The sequence below is a fragment of the Amblyomma maculatum genome, chromosome 1, assembly GCF_055883805.1.
Source record: "Amblyomma maculatum isolate TAMU_Amacu chromosome 1, ASM5588380v1, whole genome shotgun sequence".
Lineage (NCBI taxonomy): Eukaryota > Metazoa > Arthropoda > Arachnida > Ixodida > Ixodidae > Amblyomma > Amblyomma maculatum.
The window spans coordinates 419,967,660-419,980,279 of NC_139344.1; the positions used below are offsets into that span (position 1 = coordinate 419,967,660).

General features: G+C 45.3%; 1 non-coding gene across 1 annotated transcript; it reads left to right on the top strand.

Annotated features, from left to right (window-relative positions):
- The first annotated feature begins 606 nt into the window (after positions 1–606).
- On the top strand, positions 607–690 carry TRNAL-CAG (transfer RNA leucine (anticodon CAG)). The gene has a single exon. It is a non-coding gene; the product is annotated as a tRNA-Leu (tRNA).
- The last annotated feature ends 11,930 nt before the right edge of the window (positions 691–12,620 follow it).

Genomic DNA, 12,620 nt, shown 5'->3' on the forward strand with positions numbered 1-12,620 from the left:
GGTGTACAAGAGTAGGGGTGCCATAGTTGATGGAATTTTACAATGTGCATTTGGAAAGTTTGTATATGATACACACAAACAAAAAATAAGTAACAATTGGAGTGAATAGGAGAACTCAAAGTGGACTAAATTATTCTGCAGTCTTCCACTTCCATGCCCCCGCCTTTTTCTTATCTTTCACGTCGCTCTCTATCCTTTTCTCCTGACGCTAGTTGAGGAGACTGTTTGAAAATGAGGCACTTCATCTTCTATTTTTCGATAACCTGTTATTATCTGATCGACCTTCGTTCACTTCTTGTACAATTATGTTCAAAGTCAGAACAAAAAATGAGAATTTTACGCGGCTCAAACGAGCAGACTCCGAGAAGACGGGTACAGTAGTGATAGCCATTCACTCCCACGAGATGCTCAGGAGTAGTTATTAAAATATCGCCCTTCTGACCGTTCTAGGAAAGGGTGTCAAAATATTAGTTGCTGTTTCCACTTGCAATGTTTCAAAATTCTGACAGTGCGGTTTAGAAGAAAGAATGCATGACCAAACCTTACTTTCCATCATATGTCAGAAAAGAAAAAAAAAAAAGAAAAAAAAAAAAAAAGGGTTGTCCTGTCAGAATGGCCGAGCGGTCCAAGGCGCTGCGTTCAGGTCGCAGTCCGGTCTTCCGGGCGTGGGTTCGAATCCCACTTCTGACAAAATATTCTTTTTTTTTTTACACGGCCGAAATTTTAACCTTTTTTTGGCCCCCTTTTTGTCTGGATGAAGAGAATTAGCAGATTTATACCTTCAATGAAAAATTGTTTGAGAAACTATCTGCAGTAAAAAGACGTTGACAAAAAATACAATTTCAAGACCAACTTCTCAAGACAGCATACACAAGCACAAAAATTTGAAGGACGCGAGTAACTACTCGAGGAGCTGATCGACAAAAGGGAGCCATTAATTATGTCCCATCTATACAAGACGGAGCTTAAGTATCCGCGCAATTTTTTTTCCGACCATCGTCTAGGCGGCGGCGGCTTTAGGCTGAACGAGCTGTATACGTTATTCCTTAAAGAGACTAGATCCGATATCTGACAATTTTGAGCGAAAGCTTCCATACACCATGTGTCAACCAAGGTCAACCTGTCCGGCCGCCTGACCTTCAAAAAGGTGGTGTCACCTTGACCTGATTAAGTGTAGGTGTCCACTCAAAGTAAACTGCGTCGTCCTTTTTTTTTTTTTTTTTTTCAAATCTTAACTCAAGAGGCGTCCATGTTCACTCCTGACAACTACCTTAAACATAGTACCTTTTCAAAGTAGATTCATGCCCGTGTATGCCTTGTTAGACTGACGCAGCTAAGTACCCTTTTGTGGCTTGTTTTGCTGGCTTATCTCCAAATCTACAGTATTAAGGACAGAGCAATGTACAACTATTATTCAAAGCTTGGAGCACGTAAACGTTGTAGCGGTGTTCTTTCCTTTCACTTATATTGAACATTTGACCAAGCTAGTGGACCGTGACTCCTTTTATGTGACTGCAGTAAACTCTTCTTTATGGACTGAAAGTACTAGTTGTGGTTTGTTCCGCCATAAAAGTCATCCAAACAATCAGCATTGCAATACTCGCTTCTTTGTACAGAAAGGCCACTTGATATCAACCCTGCTGTTCGTAACAAATTTGGAATCTTTGTTTCAATGCTTTGGGGGGAAAAAATCTAATTTTGCGGTGTCTTTGGAGTTTTGCATAGGCTCCAAAACCAATAAATCTGACCGATTTGTATTAAATGAGGTCTGTTGGTGCTGAGAAACAGACGTAAGAAAAAAAAAAAGACTGTCGAAACCCCGGATCGAACCAGGGATATTTAGATCTTCAGTCCAACGCTCGCCCAACTGAGCTTTTTTTTTTTTTTTCAGCATGGTATTTATTACATGCTTTTAAATTCAGCGTAGAGCTAAATACATTATTTACAGAGTAATCAACCTGTAGGCGAAAAGTTCAATTGAAACATACAACACAACACCACACAACTAGAATATGAATTAGCACAACTTCACTAAAACGGTGGCAAGGAAAGACAACACATCAACAATGGCAGCCAGTCCGGTTGATAGTCACTCTTCGTAAGTGTCTCTAAGCTGGTGTACCATCTGGCCGAAATGACTAGCGGGGGAGACTAGAGGCTCAGCATTCCGATCCAACATACGCGTTTTCCACAGGCTGTGCAGTCCAAGGAGGAAAATCATGTCGAAGGGTTCGGGGTCATGTTCGGTGCTTAGCATGTAACGCACACTGCGGGAATTCAAAATAAAGTCTTTCTTCAATGTTCTTTGCAGAACGTCCCGAAATAATATTGCATCTTTGCAGGCAATAAAACAGTGTTCGATGGTTTCAGGTGTATCACATAACCGACAATGAACAGAAGAAACGAAAATATTTTTTGTTTTCAGAAGCCACACTTTAACAGGCAAAACCTCGGCATGAAGTTTCAAAAAAAAAAGGTTTATTAAAAGGCGAGATCGGCATTTTGCGTACCCTTTTTAACACATCATGCCCCATACAATTTGAATAGAGTGAACGATATAAGGGAGGCGGGAACAACATAGATATCAATTCCTGATATATATTTTTCCGTGAAACAGAGAATAAGTACTCATAAGAGAAGTGAACTGCTAGAAAACGCACTGAATCGTAAATTTCTTTCATAAAACCAAACATTAAGGGCCGATCTGTAAAATTGGAAAAGACCACTAAGTTTGGAAGAAGGTTCACAAGGTTAGTTCGCAGGGATGCTCTGATAATTGGATGGAAGCTATTACTGAAAAAGAAGAAACGAGTAACTAACTGTCTGACATAAGATGTGTCAAACCTAGTCCGCCAGCAGAAACAGGCCTGAATAAGTAATCGCACCGCATGGGCTCAAAACTGGACGACCATGTGAACGTCGCAAATATTCGGTGAAAGCTTTGGATGTAATTCCTCGCGCTATGAAGTGCCTGTAAAACAATAATGTTTTGTAGCCAGAAACATGTTAATTGCCTGTGCTCGGCCAAAAATTGATAGGCGGTGTGGAACAAAAGTCCGCGCATAAATCTTTTGAGTGCCGTGACCCGCTCTTTCTAGTAACGCCCACTAAACTTGAATGCATAAAGGGGAACTCTGAGGTATTTGGGGGGAACACGAGACCATTCAGTTCCAGCATAACGAGTCGGCATTGCTCCCCATGAACCGAACCACAGACCCGAACTTTTAGACTTATTCATTTGAGCGCCAGACACATTGCCAAATTGCTCAATGGTGGTTATAATTTTGTCAATGCTGGCTTTGTCTGTGCAGAAAAACGCCAAATCGTCGGCGTACGCGAGCACTTTGACTTCATTACTTAAGGCAACATAACCACGGATACTGTGGTTTTGCAGTACACTCAAACAAATTGGTTCTAGGTAGAGGGCAAAGAGTAGCGGGGACATAGGACAGCCTTGCTTCACGGATGATCGAATTAGCACAGGCTCTGAGAGGTGACCATTAACAATCAAGTGAGTGGAACAGTTATCGTAGCAAAGTTGCACCCCTTTCAGTACAGTTGATCCAACATTTGCACGCTCGAGAAGAGAAAATAGAAACTAATGCCGGACACGATCAAATGCCTTCGCAAGGTCAATTTGGAGTAGACCAAGCTGCTCATAAGAGCCAGAGCACGATTCGAGAATTGTACGTGCAATATGTATGTTATTTTTTATGGAGTGTCCCCTCAAGCCACACGTCTGATGGGGGCCAATGAGAACCGTCACAGCATACTGTAAACGATTTGATAGTGCTTTCGCAAAAATTTTGTAGTCCACATTTGCCAACGTGATCGGCCTGTAGCCATCCACTGAGAGCAATTTTTCTTTATGCGTACTCTTTGGAATGCGAGTTTTACAAAACTTTTAAACCTTTGCTGAGCCCTGTCTTGCTGCAGAGTTTCGCTTTAAGTTTAGATGTGGGGGTCCTTCCTCAGCCCTTTACTAGGAATCACGCAGTCGGCTTTTTTTTTCTTTATTGCATGGAAGTACCTCGAGCAATTTAACCAGGTCGCATATCGCAACTTTAACCAAACCGAATTACTCTCAAAACATCTGTTCGACAGGGCTGTCCTCTATCGCTTTTGTTATTCGCGTTATATCTTGAGCCCCTAAGTCGTAGTATCATAAAAAATAAAGCAGTTCGTGGCTTCTCACTATCGCAATGTGAAATTAAGGTTTTGCTTATGCTGATGACATTGCCCTTTTCTGTACTGATAAAAAGAGTGTGACCGAAGTCTTGCGCGTAACTGAGCGTTTTTGTGATAGTACGGGGGCATCTCTTAAACTTGATAAATCGAAGGGGTTTTGGTTAGGTCACTGGCACGGTGTTAGAAGTACTTCAGGTGATACGACGGCGCGCCTCCGCCATGCAATCGCCGCGGAGAACATTGGGACGAACTTCCCCAGCAAGCCGAGAGGTGGCGCCACACTGAGCCGGGCCGCCGGGCCGGAAAGGCCGGCAGCGTCCGCGCCTAGAAATAGAAACGTTCGCACGTGCGGGTCGTGTCATTTGGTAGCCAGCCTTTGTATGGTGTTTGACGGTCGTCGGCGCTCTCCTGTTCACGAGAATTGTTACACGCAGAAGCGATCATTCTAAACGACCGTTGTGTCCAGTCTCGCAGTGTTTGAGTAAGTTATGGGAAAGTGACGGCATGGGGAGAAAGTGCTTCGTTCCTCGATGTAACTCCGGTTACAAGACGTGCTCTGAAAAGGTGTCCCTGTTTGCTGCAAGAACAATGACTTACACTGGCCACGCAGACTTTGGAGACGAGGTGCAAGCTCCTAACCAATTGGCAGACCATGAACTAGTCTTCGCGTTTCGCTCCTTTGGGGAAAATTTTTTCCAACCTATCGCAGTCTTCGCAAGCCGTGGGCCAACAAAAGGAACCATATTGGCACAACTTATAATAAAGGCTATCCTTCTACTTGAAGATGTTGGTGCACTTGCTGATGCAATTGTATGTGACGGTGCTGCAACCAATCGGTCAATGTGGAAACATTTCGGTGTAACAGGAGCCCTAGACGGCGCCAAAAATAGCTTCTTGAACCCTGCATGCGACAAACGCAATGTTTTTGTTTTTTCGGACGCACCACACCTCATCAAATGTGTACGCAATCGCCTGTTACAATACAAAATGTTTTGCATAAATGGGAGCCGAGTGCTGTGGTCGCATTATGACAAGCTGTATGTAGAGGACACAAAATTTGAAGGCCGACTCAGGGCATGTCCAAAACTCTGTCATTTTCTCATTTGAACCCAACTTTCAAAGAAAAGATAGGGGTAAAGCTGGCTACTCAGCTATTTAGTATGAGCGTCGCGAACGGCTTGCAGTTTTATTCCAAGCGAGAGATCGAGGGACTCAGAAACGTAGAAAGTACAGTTGAGTTCACAATCAGAATGAATAATTTGTTTGACGCACTAAATCGCAGACATGCAAACGAAGGCCTGAGGTTGGGTGGTGCAGGATCTTAAGGTGCTGGAGTCATCTTTACAGTGGCTAAATGAGTGGCAGAAAGACGTCAAGGCTGGAAAAATTGATCCCCGTAGCTTTTTATCGGACTCAACTGCTGAAGGGCGGCGAGTGACAATTCTTTCAACAATCCAGCTTTGTACACACCTCCTGGAAACATGTGACTTCAAGTAGTATGTCTTGACCGCAAGATTTAATCAGGATGCCCTGGAAAATTTTTTTGGTGTAATCCGTCATGCAGGTGGCCAAAATGAACACCCCTGCCTGCCAACTTTTCTGCAGTTTTACAATATGCTGTCTATTTACAGTCTCATGAGACCGCCTAAGTACGGGAATTGCCAGTTGGAGGCTAAAGAAGAACCACGTCTGCTGAGTCTGTCTGATCTGACAGCCGCGTTTTTAGAAGATGCGCCCAGTAAGTCTCGATTGGAAGAGCTTAAGGCAAGACTTGATAGCTATGTGGAGAGCGAAATTGAATGCGAGGCTGTGTTTGAGAATGTCTCCGTGGAAACCAGTGTGACAGACTGCATTGTTTACTATTTGACAGGCTTTCTGATGAGGAAGCTACTGAAAACCACTAGTTGTTCAAAGTGTAGACTAGGGTTATAGTAGCCACAGGTGATGTGGCAAGAAAGCCTGAAGCAGCTCTCGTTTTATGCAAAACACGTGGAGGGCTTAAACATCCTCACTCTGCGCTCTTCTACTTCATTAAGCAGACAGAAGAAATATTTCAGAAGCACGCTGACGATAAACAAGTGTATGACATAGCCATAGACTATGCGCTAGAAAACTTCAATCTATCTTTTCCATGTGCGGAACATAAAAGAGATATAATGGCACAAGTGTTGGACTATTATGTAGGATTGCGAATGCGCCAGTACTGCAAACAGCTCAAGAAAAATGAGCCGAACAAAAGCCAAAACCTTCGAAAACTGTCAAAGCTGGCATAAGCAGTATTCCGACTTTCTATTGAATGTAATGGGCTCCCATGAGATGATAACCTCATCAAAGTTGAACGTAAGATGAATGCTCCAAGTATCATTATTAGGAAACCAGCCAGCACGCAAGCAAAAGGTCATGAGATGTTCGATACGAACTATTTAGTAAAAACCGAGAAAGAAAAATTTCTTGACGCGCGCTGAGCGCCTGCAGTCAACGTTTAAGTTGCTGGGCTGTCCGGCTTTTCCACTCCCAGTACAGACACCTCACAACCCTCATTTGGATCAAAATATCTTATTGAAAAGCAAGACATGCGTATTGTCACGTCACAAACAAAGCTAAGTGTTCACTGCAAAAAAAAAAAATAATAACTTCTGCCTTCTGTTACATGTCATTCGGCCTGCTTGATCATCCTTATATTATGATGACCCTGCATGCAAATCTTAATGAAAGATACACATTTTTTGGAGAGGTGTGGTTAAAGATGTGTATTACTTTTACAGTAGGTACAGCTTCGCAATGTGTCGTGTATGTTTTTTTTTTCTGCTGTTGCTGTAAATATTTTGTTAAAAATATCGTCACTACTGCATTTGTCCCTATTTAACAAGTGCTATCATTGCTGATTATTGCCGTGCTTCACTGGCGTTTGTCAAAATAAATCATGTGTATCCCAGACTCTGCCAATTTACTTGCCTCATTTCCTCTGCGCTACAGAATCGCATCTGCAGCTTGTCTGCAGCTTCACACAAGTACTAGTTTGATATTAAAAGTATAGATATATATTGCTTAGCCTCATGAACCGAGTGGGTGGCATTTGGTATGGGAAAAATAAATATTAAAATGGTGAACATAGATTATATTAAATAGCGCTGCGCCGCCCCACAGCACCTAACCATTGCGTCCGCAGTTCGGTACATCGCGATCAACGGTGATTTCGCGCTCAAAACCGCTTATATTTGATTGGCATACACGCTAAGGTGTTTCGCGCTAACAGTGCCATGTAACATTATAGGTATCCGCTTAAGGCGAGTAAATGCATCGTCAGAGTTCACATGATCACCCATAGGGTAGGACGAGAAACAGGCTCGACGACCGGCACGGGCGGCCCTACTCACGCTAGCGCCATCTCGGGGCGGACGACGGAAGTTGGTACAAATGTTATCCGCCTCCGGAGGCGTCGTCATATCACCTAAACTACTTCTAACACCGTGGTGAGAAGTTTGGGCTTAAGCTGAACATTAAAAAGACAAAGATCATGGCGTCTTGCCCTATCAAGTCCTGGAGCATCAAGGGACAAGAAGTGGAAGCTGTGACAAATTTTCTCTTCTTGGACTCCAAGATTACCCCGGAAGGAGACTGCAGCAGCCATGAAATTAGGAGACGCCTGCTTCTGGGAAAGAGAGCCATGGTTAGCCTTGACCGCCGAGTAAGGAGCAGAGACATTAGTCTGTCAACCAAGATCCGTATAACTCGTGCTTTGGTCTTTCCAGTTGTGATGTATGGATTCGAGAGTTGGACTGTGAAGAAGGCTCACCGCCGAAGAAGTGACGCGTTTGAATTGTGGTGCTAGCGGAGACTCTTGCGAGTTTCTTGGACTGCCAGAAGATCAAATCAGTCGATATTGTCGACCATAAACCCTGACTGCTCATTGGAGAGTCAAATTCTAAAGTCAAAGCTCAGATACTTTGGTAATCTGATGAGAAGAGAGGAGTCGCTGGAGAAAGATTTGATGTTGGGAAAGGTTGAGAGTCGCCGGAGAAAGGGTAGGCAGCGAACGCGATGGTTAGATGGCATCCTCGAGGCGCTGCAGATGAAGTTATGTGATGTTAGGAAGATAGTGAGAGACCGGAAAGCGTGGCGTGACATGGTCTATAGGGTCACAAAGAGTCGGACACGACTGAACGACTGAACTGATCAGGCCTGTGAGCGCCGTACAACGCAAAAAGCGTTCAAAGCGATGCCAGTAAATCTAACAAAGGGGTGGTTGCGTGCCTTGCCTTCCTAAAATCAGCGAACCTTTTTTTTTTCTTTTTTTTTTTTACTGCATTGGCGAAATTCACACATTTTTTTCTGTAATATTCGAACACACTAAACAGTACATCGCTAATTCACTGCATAAGGCACGTTTTCATCGCCAACAAACCCGCCGTAAACTCGGAAGCAGACATACGCCGTGTGTGTTTCTGCGAGCGCTGCCGGCTGCCGATCTCCACTCGCGGCGAATACGATAACCGAGAACGAGCTCAGGCGTACGAGAGGCATATGACTTTGCCGAGGGGCACAAAAGCGGGAGGCGTCATGCCGATTCAGATTGTCTTTCTATGATGCCAATGGCCCCGACCGGATCTGACAGCGACGAATTCGACAATTATATATCGACCCTCGAGCCAGCGTTCCCCGACATCAATGTTTTTAAAACGGAACAGCAAAAGGATAGCAGTCTGGATCCTCTCTTTGCCGCCGCCAAAGCCAGCGCAACTACAAGCCGTTTTTGTGTGCGTGATGGCCTCCTATGGAAAAAGAGTTATTCGCCTGTCGGCCAGCGATGCCTACTCGTATTCCCAAGGCGCTTTGCATGGACGTATTGCGTGTCATGCATGATAATCCAACTTCTGGGCATTTGGGATCGGTTCGAACACTCCACCGTGCTCAAGAAAGATTTTACTAGCCCAGAATGCGCTCGACGATTGAGCAATGCGTTGCGAGTTGCAAGTAGTGTCAACGCCACAAACGTCCAACTGCAACTCCATCTGGCTTGCTGCACCCTGTGAAGACCCCGCCAGCTCCGTTTGATCAAACAGGCATTGACCTCGTAGGTCTGTTTCAAAAGTCCTTGGATGGAAATCGCTGGATTGTAATCTGCGTGGACTATCTCACACGTTACTGTGAAACCGCCGCTCTTACATCTGCTACGGCGCATCAAGTGTCATTTTTCCTGCTGCACTCAATCATCTTGCGACACGGGCCGCCACGAATTGTCATCACTGATCGGGGCCTACAATTCACCGCTGCTGTTGTTGAAGAGCTCGTGCGTTTATGCGCCGTAACTTTCCGACACTCGACGCCATACCATCCCCAGACAAATGGCTTGACTGAGCGCGTAAACAGAACGCTTATAAACATGCTAGCCATGTATGTGGATGCAGGGCATAAGAACTGGGCACCATACTACCCTTCATCACGTATGCGTTTAATACCGCCACGCATGAGACGACTGGGTACAGCCCATTCTTCCTGCTGTGTGCCAGACCGCCACGCTACTCCCTGGATACTATCCTGCACTTCTCCAGCTGTGAAGATCCCTGCCTGGCTGAGACCCTCTGTCTCGCCGAGGAAGCTCGGAGAATCGCCCGATTACGGTCTGGTGCTTCACAAGAACGTTCCAAAGTACGATACGATGCCACTCCCCGGCCTGTCACGTGATCTATAGGAGATTTAGTCTGGCTGTGGCGTCCGATTCGGCGCCACGGCCTACATCAAAAACTATTGGCCCACTATGACGGCCCAAATATGGTTGTCAAAAACATCAGTGATTTAACTAATGCAATAGCCCGCCTGACAGTATTGGGCCGTCGGTCGGCCAAAACGGAACTAAGTCATGAAGGCCCCCAGACATTAGCCGAAATTAACAATTTTCACAGAGACACGCCTTTTCCCGCCTCCCCACCCCGACCTCGACCGAGCACAAGCCACCCTGCTCCGCAGATTACAGACACACTCATTTCTTAGTCACTCCACGCTAGCACTAATTGCTAACGGAGAATACTTACCCTGCATGTCCGAATTGCAAGAACGGGGAACACGCCACTCAGGCGCACATCCTATGGGGATGCGAAAATAACCCGCCCCCAAGGGCCCTGCTGCCAGCTCCTTGCTGGCACCAACTCCTTACCAAGCCAGGCAAGAACACACAACTTACACTTATTTCATGGGCACTGGATGTCGCCCCCACCTGGGGGCCACAAAGGCCCACCTGCCCTAATTCACGACATCTGGGACAAATAAAGTTGTTTCTCTCTGGCGCGCGCTCTCGCGACTCACAAACACGCCCAGAGGGCTTCGGCTGAGTAGGGGGGAAATGTCGCGCTACTGAGGTCGACGAAGGATTGTGATGGGGTGGCAGAAGAAGAGGAAGAAGCGCTGGTTTGTGGGGGCTAGTAGGCTTCACCTTGTCCCGCTGCCCCAGCAATGTAAATAAACGCCCCCTTTCTTATTGCACCGTTACAATATTGTCGCTAACAACTCGAGACGAGGCATAGGCAAATAAGAACGCACACCACGCGCGGTATCCACCCCGCAGCACAGCGCGCGCCGGTTGAAACCACTGTTGCTGATAGCGCCCTCTACGCTGCAGTGTATATCGCCGAACAAGCCCCGCTCCCATGTATTCGCTCATTCACTGCGCAGTTGCCGCACTGCCCAATCCTTAAGAAAACGATACCGAGCAAACTAGGCCTAGAGAAGAAGCCATTCGGTGCTGGTAACGTTGCGAAAAGTTCCCGCCTAATTCCGTGTTGCAACAGGATCCATATATTTTCCTACGGTATTGTGTGTTGCTCTTGAATTTCATGTGAAATATGCACGCTGCACTGATGCAAGCCAGCTTATGCACTTCTCGCCATCGAACGCCCGTACCCTCCCCCCCCCCCCCCCACCCCCTTACCGTAAGGCTTGTTTGCCAAACAAAAGGCATTGTCCCATAACGCCTCAAATTCTTTGTGGGAGCGGGAAAAAAAAAAAAAAACGAAGTGATATATTTTAGCATATGGCATGCAGTGAAAGCAAACGCACACGCAGTTCCACAGCGGCGGTGGCTAGTTATGCGAAAACTAATCTAAGCGTACAGCGGATCCAACGAGTGGTTTGCTTTCCGTTCACTGAATAAGACTTTTTTGAAAGAGATGCTACTCATTTGACGCGTATTTTAACCTCAAAGAAAACTGTTTTTTTTTTTTTTTTCTATAGTGCGGTACTACTTTTATAACTGTTTTCGCTGCCCTTGCGGCCTGCGTAATAAGTGGTCTCCGCTGCATTTTTATCGCTTTTTACAACGCTTCCTTGCAGCTTTTTGACTAATTTCATTCATTAGTCTCGGTGGAATATCGTCTGCTCCTGAAGTTTGATTTTATTCACACCGACTTCTGCTATATTCCTGTGAGAGTGGTTCAATTCTTAACTCCTTTCTGGAAAGCTATCCTTTGAAGCTGCCCAGTTTAGAAGGATGACACTATCGTCACTACTAAGCAGCTACTCATAACTGATGTAAAGTATTCCACATTCTAAGCAGACTGATCCAGTAACGAGAATCGGTTCCTGCTTTCTTTTATTCCTTCTATCCGAACAGTCGAACTTCAGCTAGTTTAAGAAAAATAAACTCAATTTTAGATTGGCTTTAAAACGCTAGACAAGCTCGCCATGTTTTCGTTAGATGATTTCTACTTACCAGATATTCAACAACTTGGACCAGGGTTCAACTTTGGCCAGCGCTGAAGCGGTTACAGTTTACCTCCACAAGAACTCGACGTGTACCTGGGTGACGACGAGGCCAAGGCAGAAGTGCCCCCCCCCCCCCCAAAAAAAAAAAAGAATGAGTCATCCCTTCACTTCTTTTAATTTCGCTCTGCTCAGGTCATCGAAACTATTCCTGCCCCTGCCAATACCTATAACTATCCATATGTACCCGCGTTTTGGAAAAACCAATTAATGCTTGTTCGAAAGATTCTAAAACGAAGTCACCTCCGGGTAAATGTTCAAGGTCGTCGGTCTAATGATATATTGTACGAGCACCCTGAAGCCTCCCCGACTAAAACTGTACTGGAATAAGGAATGTCTACAGCGGTGTCTCCCTGTCATGCAGAAATCTTGACACGAAGCTGCTTCATAATATTTCATCTGCTCTTGCCACTTGCAGGCTTGTTACGACGCAGGACACTTAAATATAGACTTACCATATTTGCGAAGCTAATAAAAGATGCAATGCGCCACACGCTTTATGCGCTCAATTATTAGAGCGCTAGTTCTACTGCCTGCATTTGGGAATTTAGCCTTATATCTGCTTCGACCGCGTGACCAACCGCATATAACGTTGCATCACGCGTATAACGAAGAAGTATGCATACCATGTGGCCTCGGAGATTACAAACACGTGAAAATAAGTCGAAAAACATTGC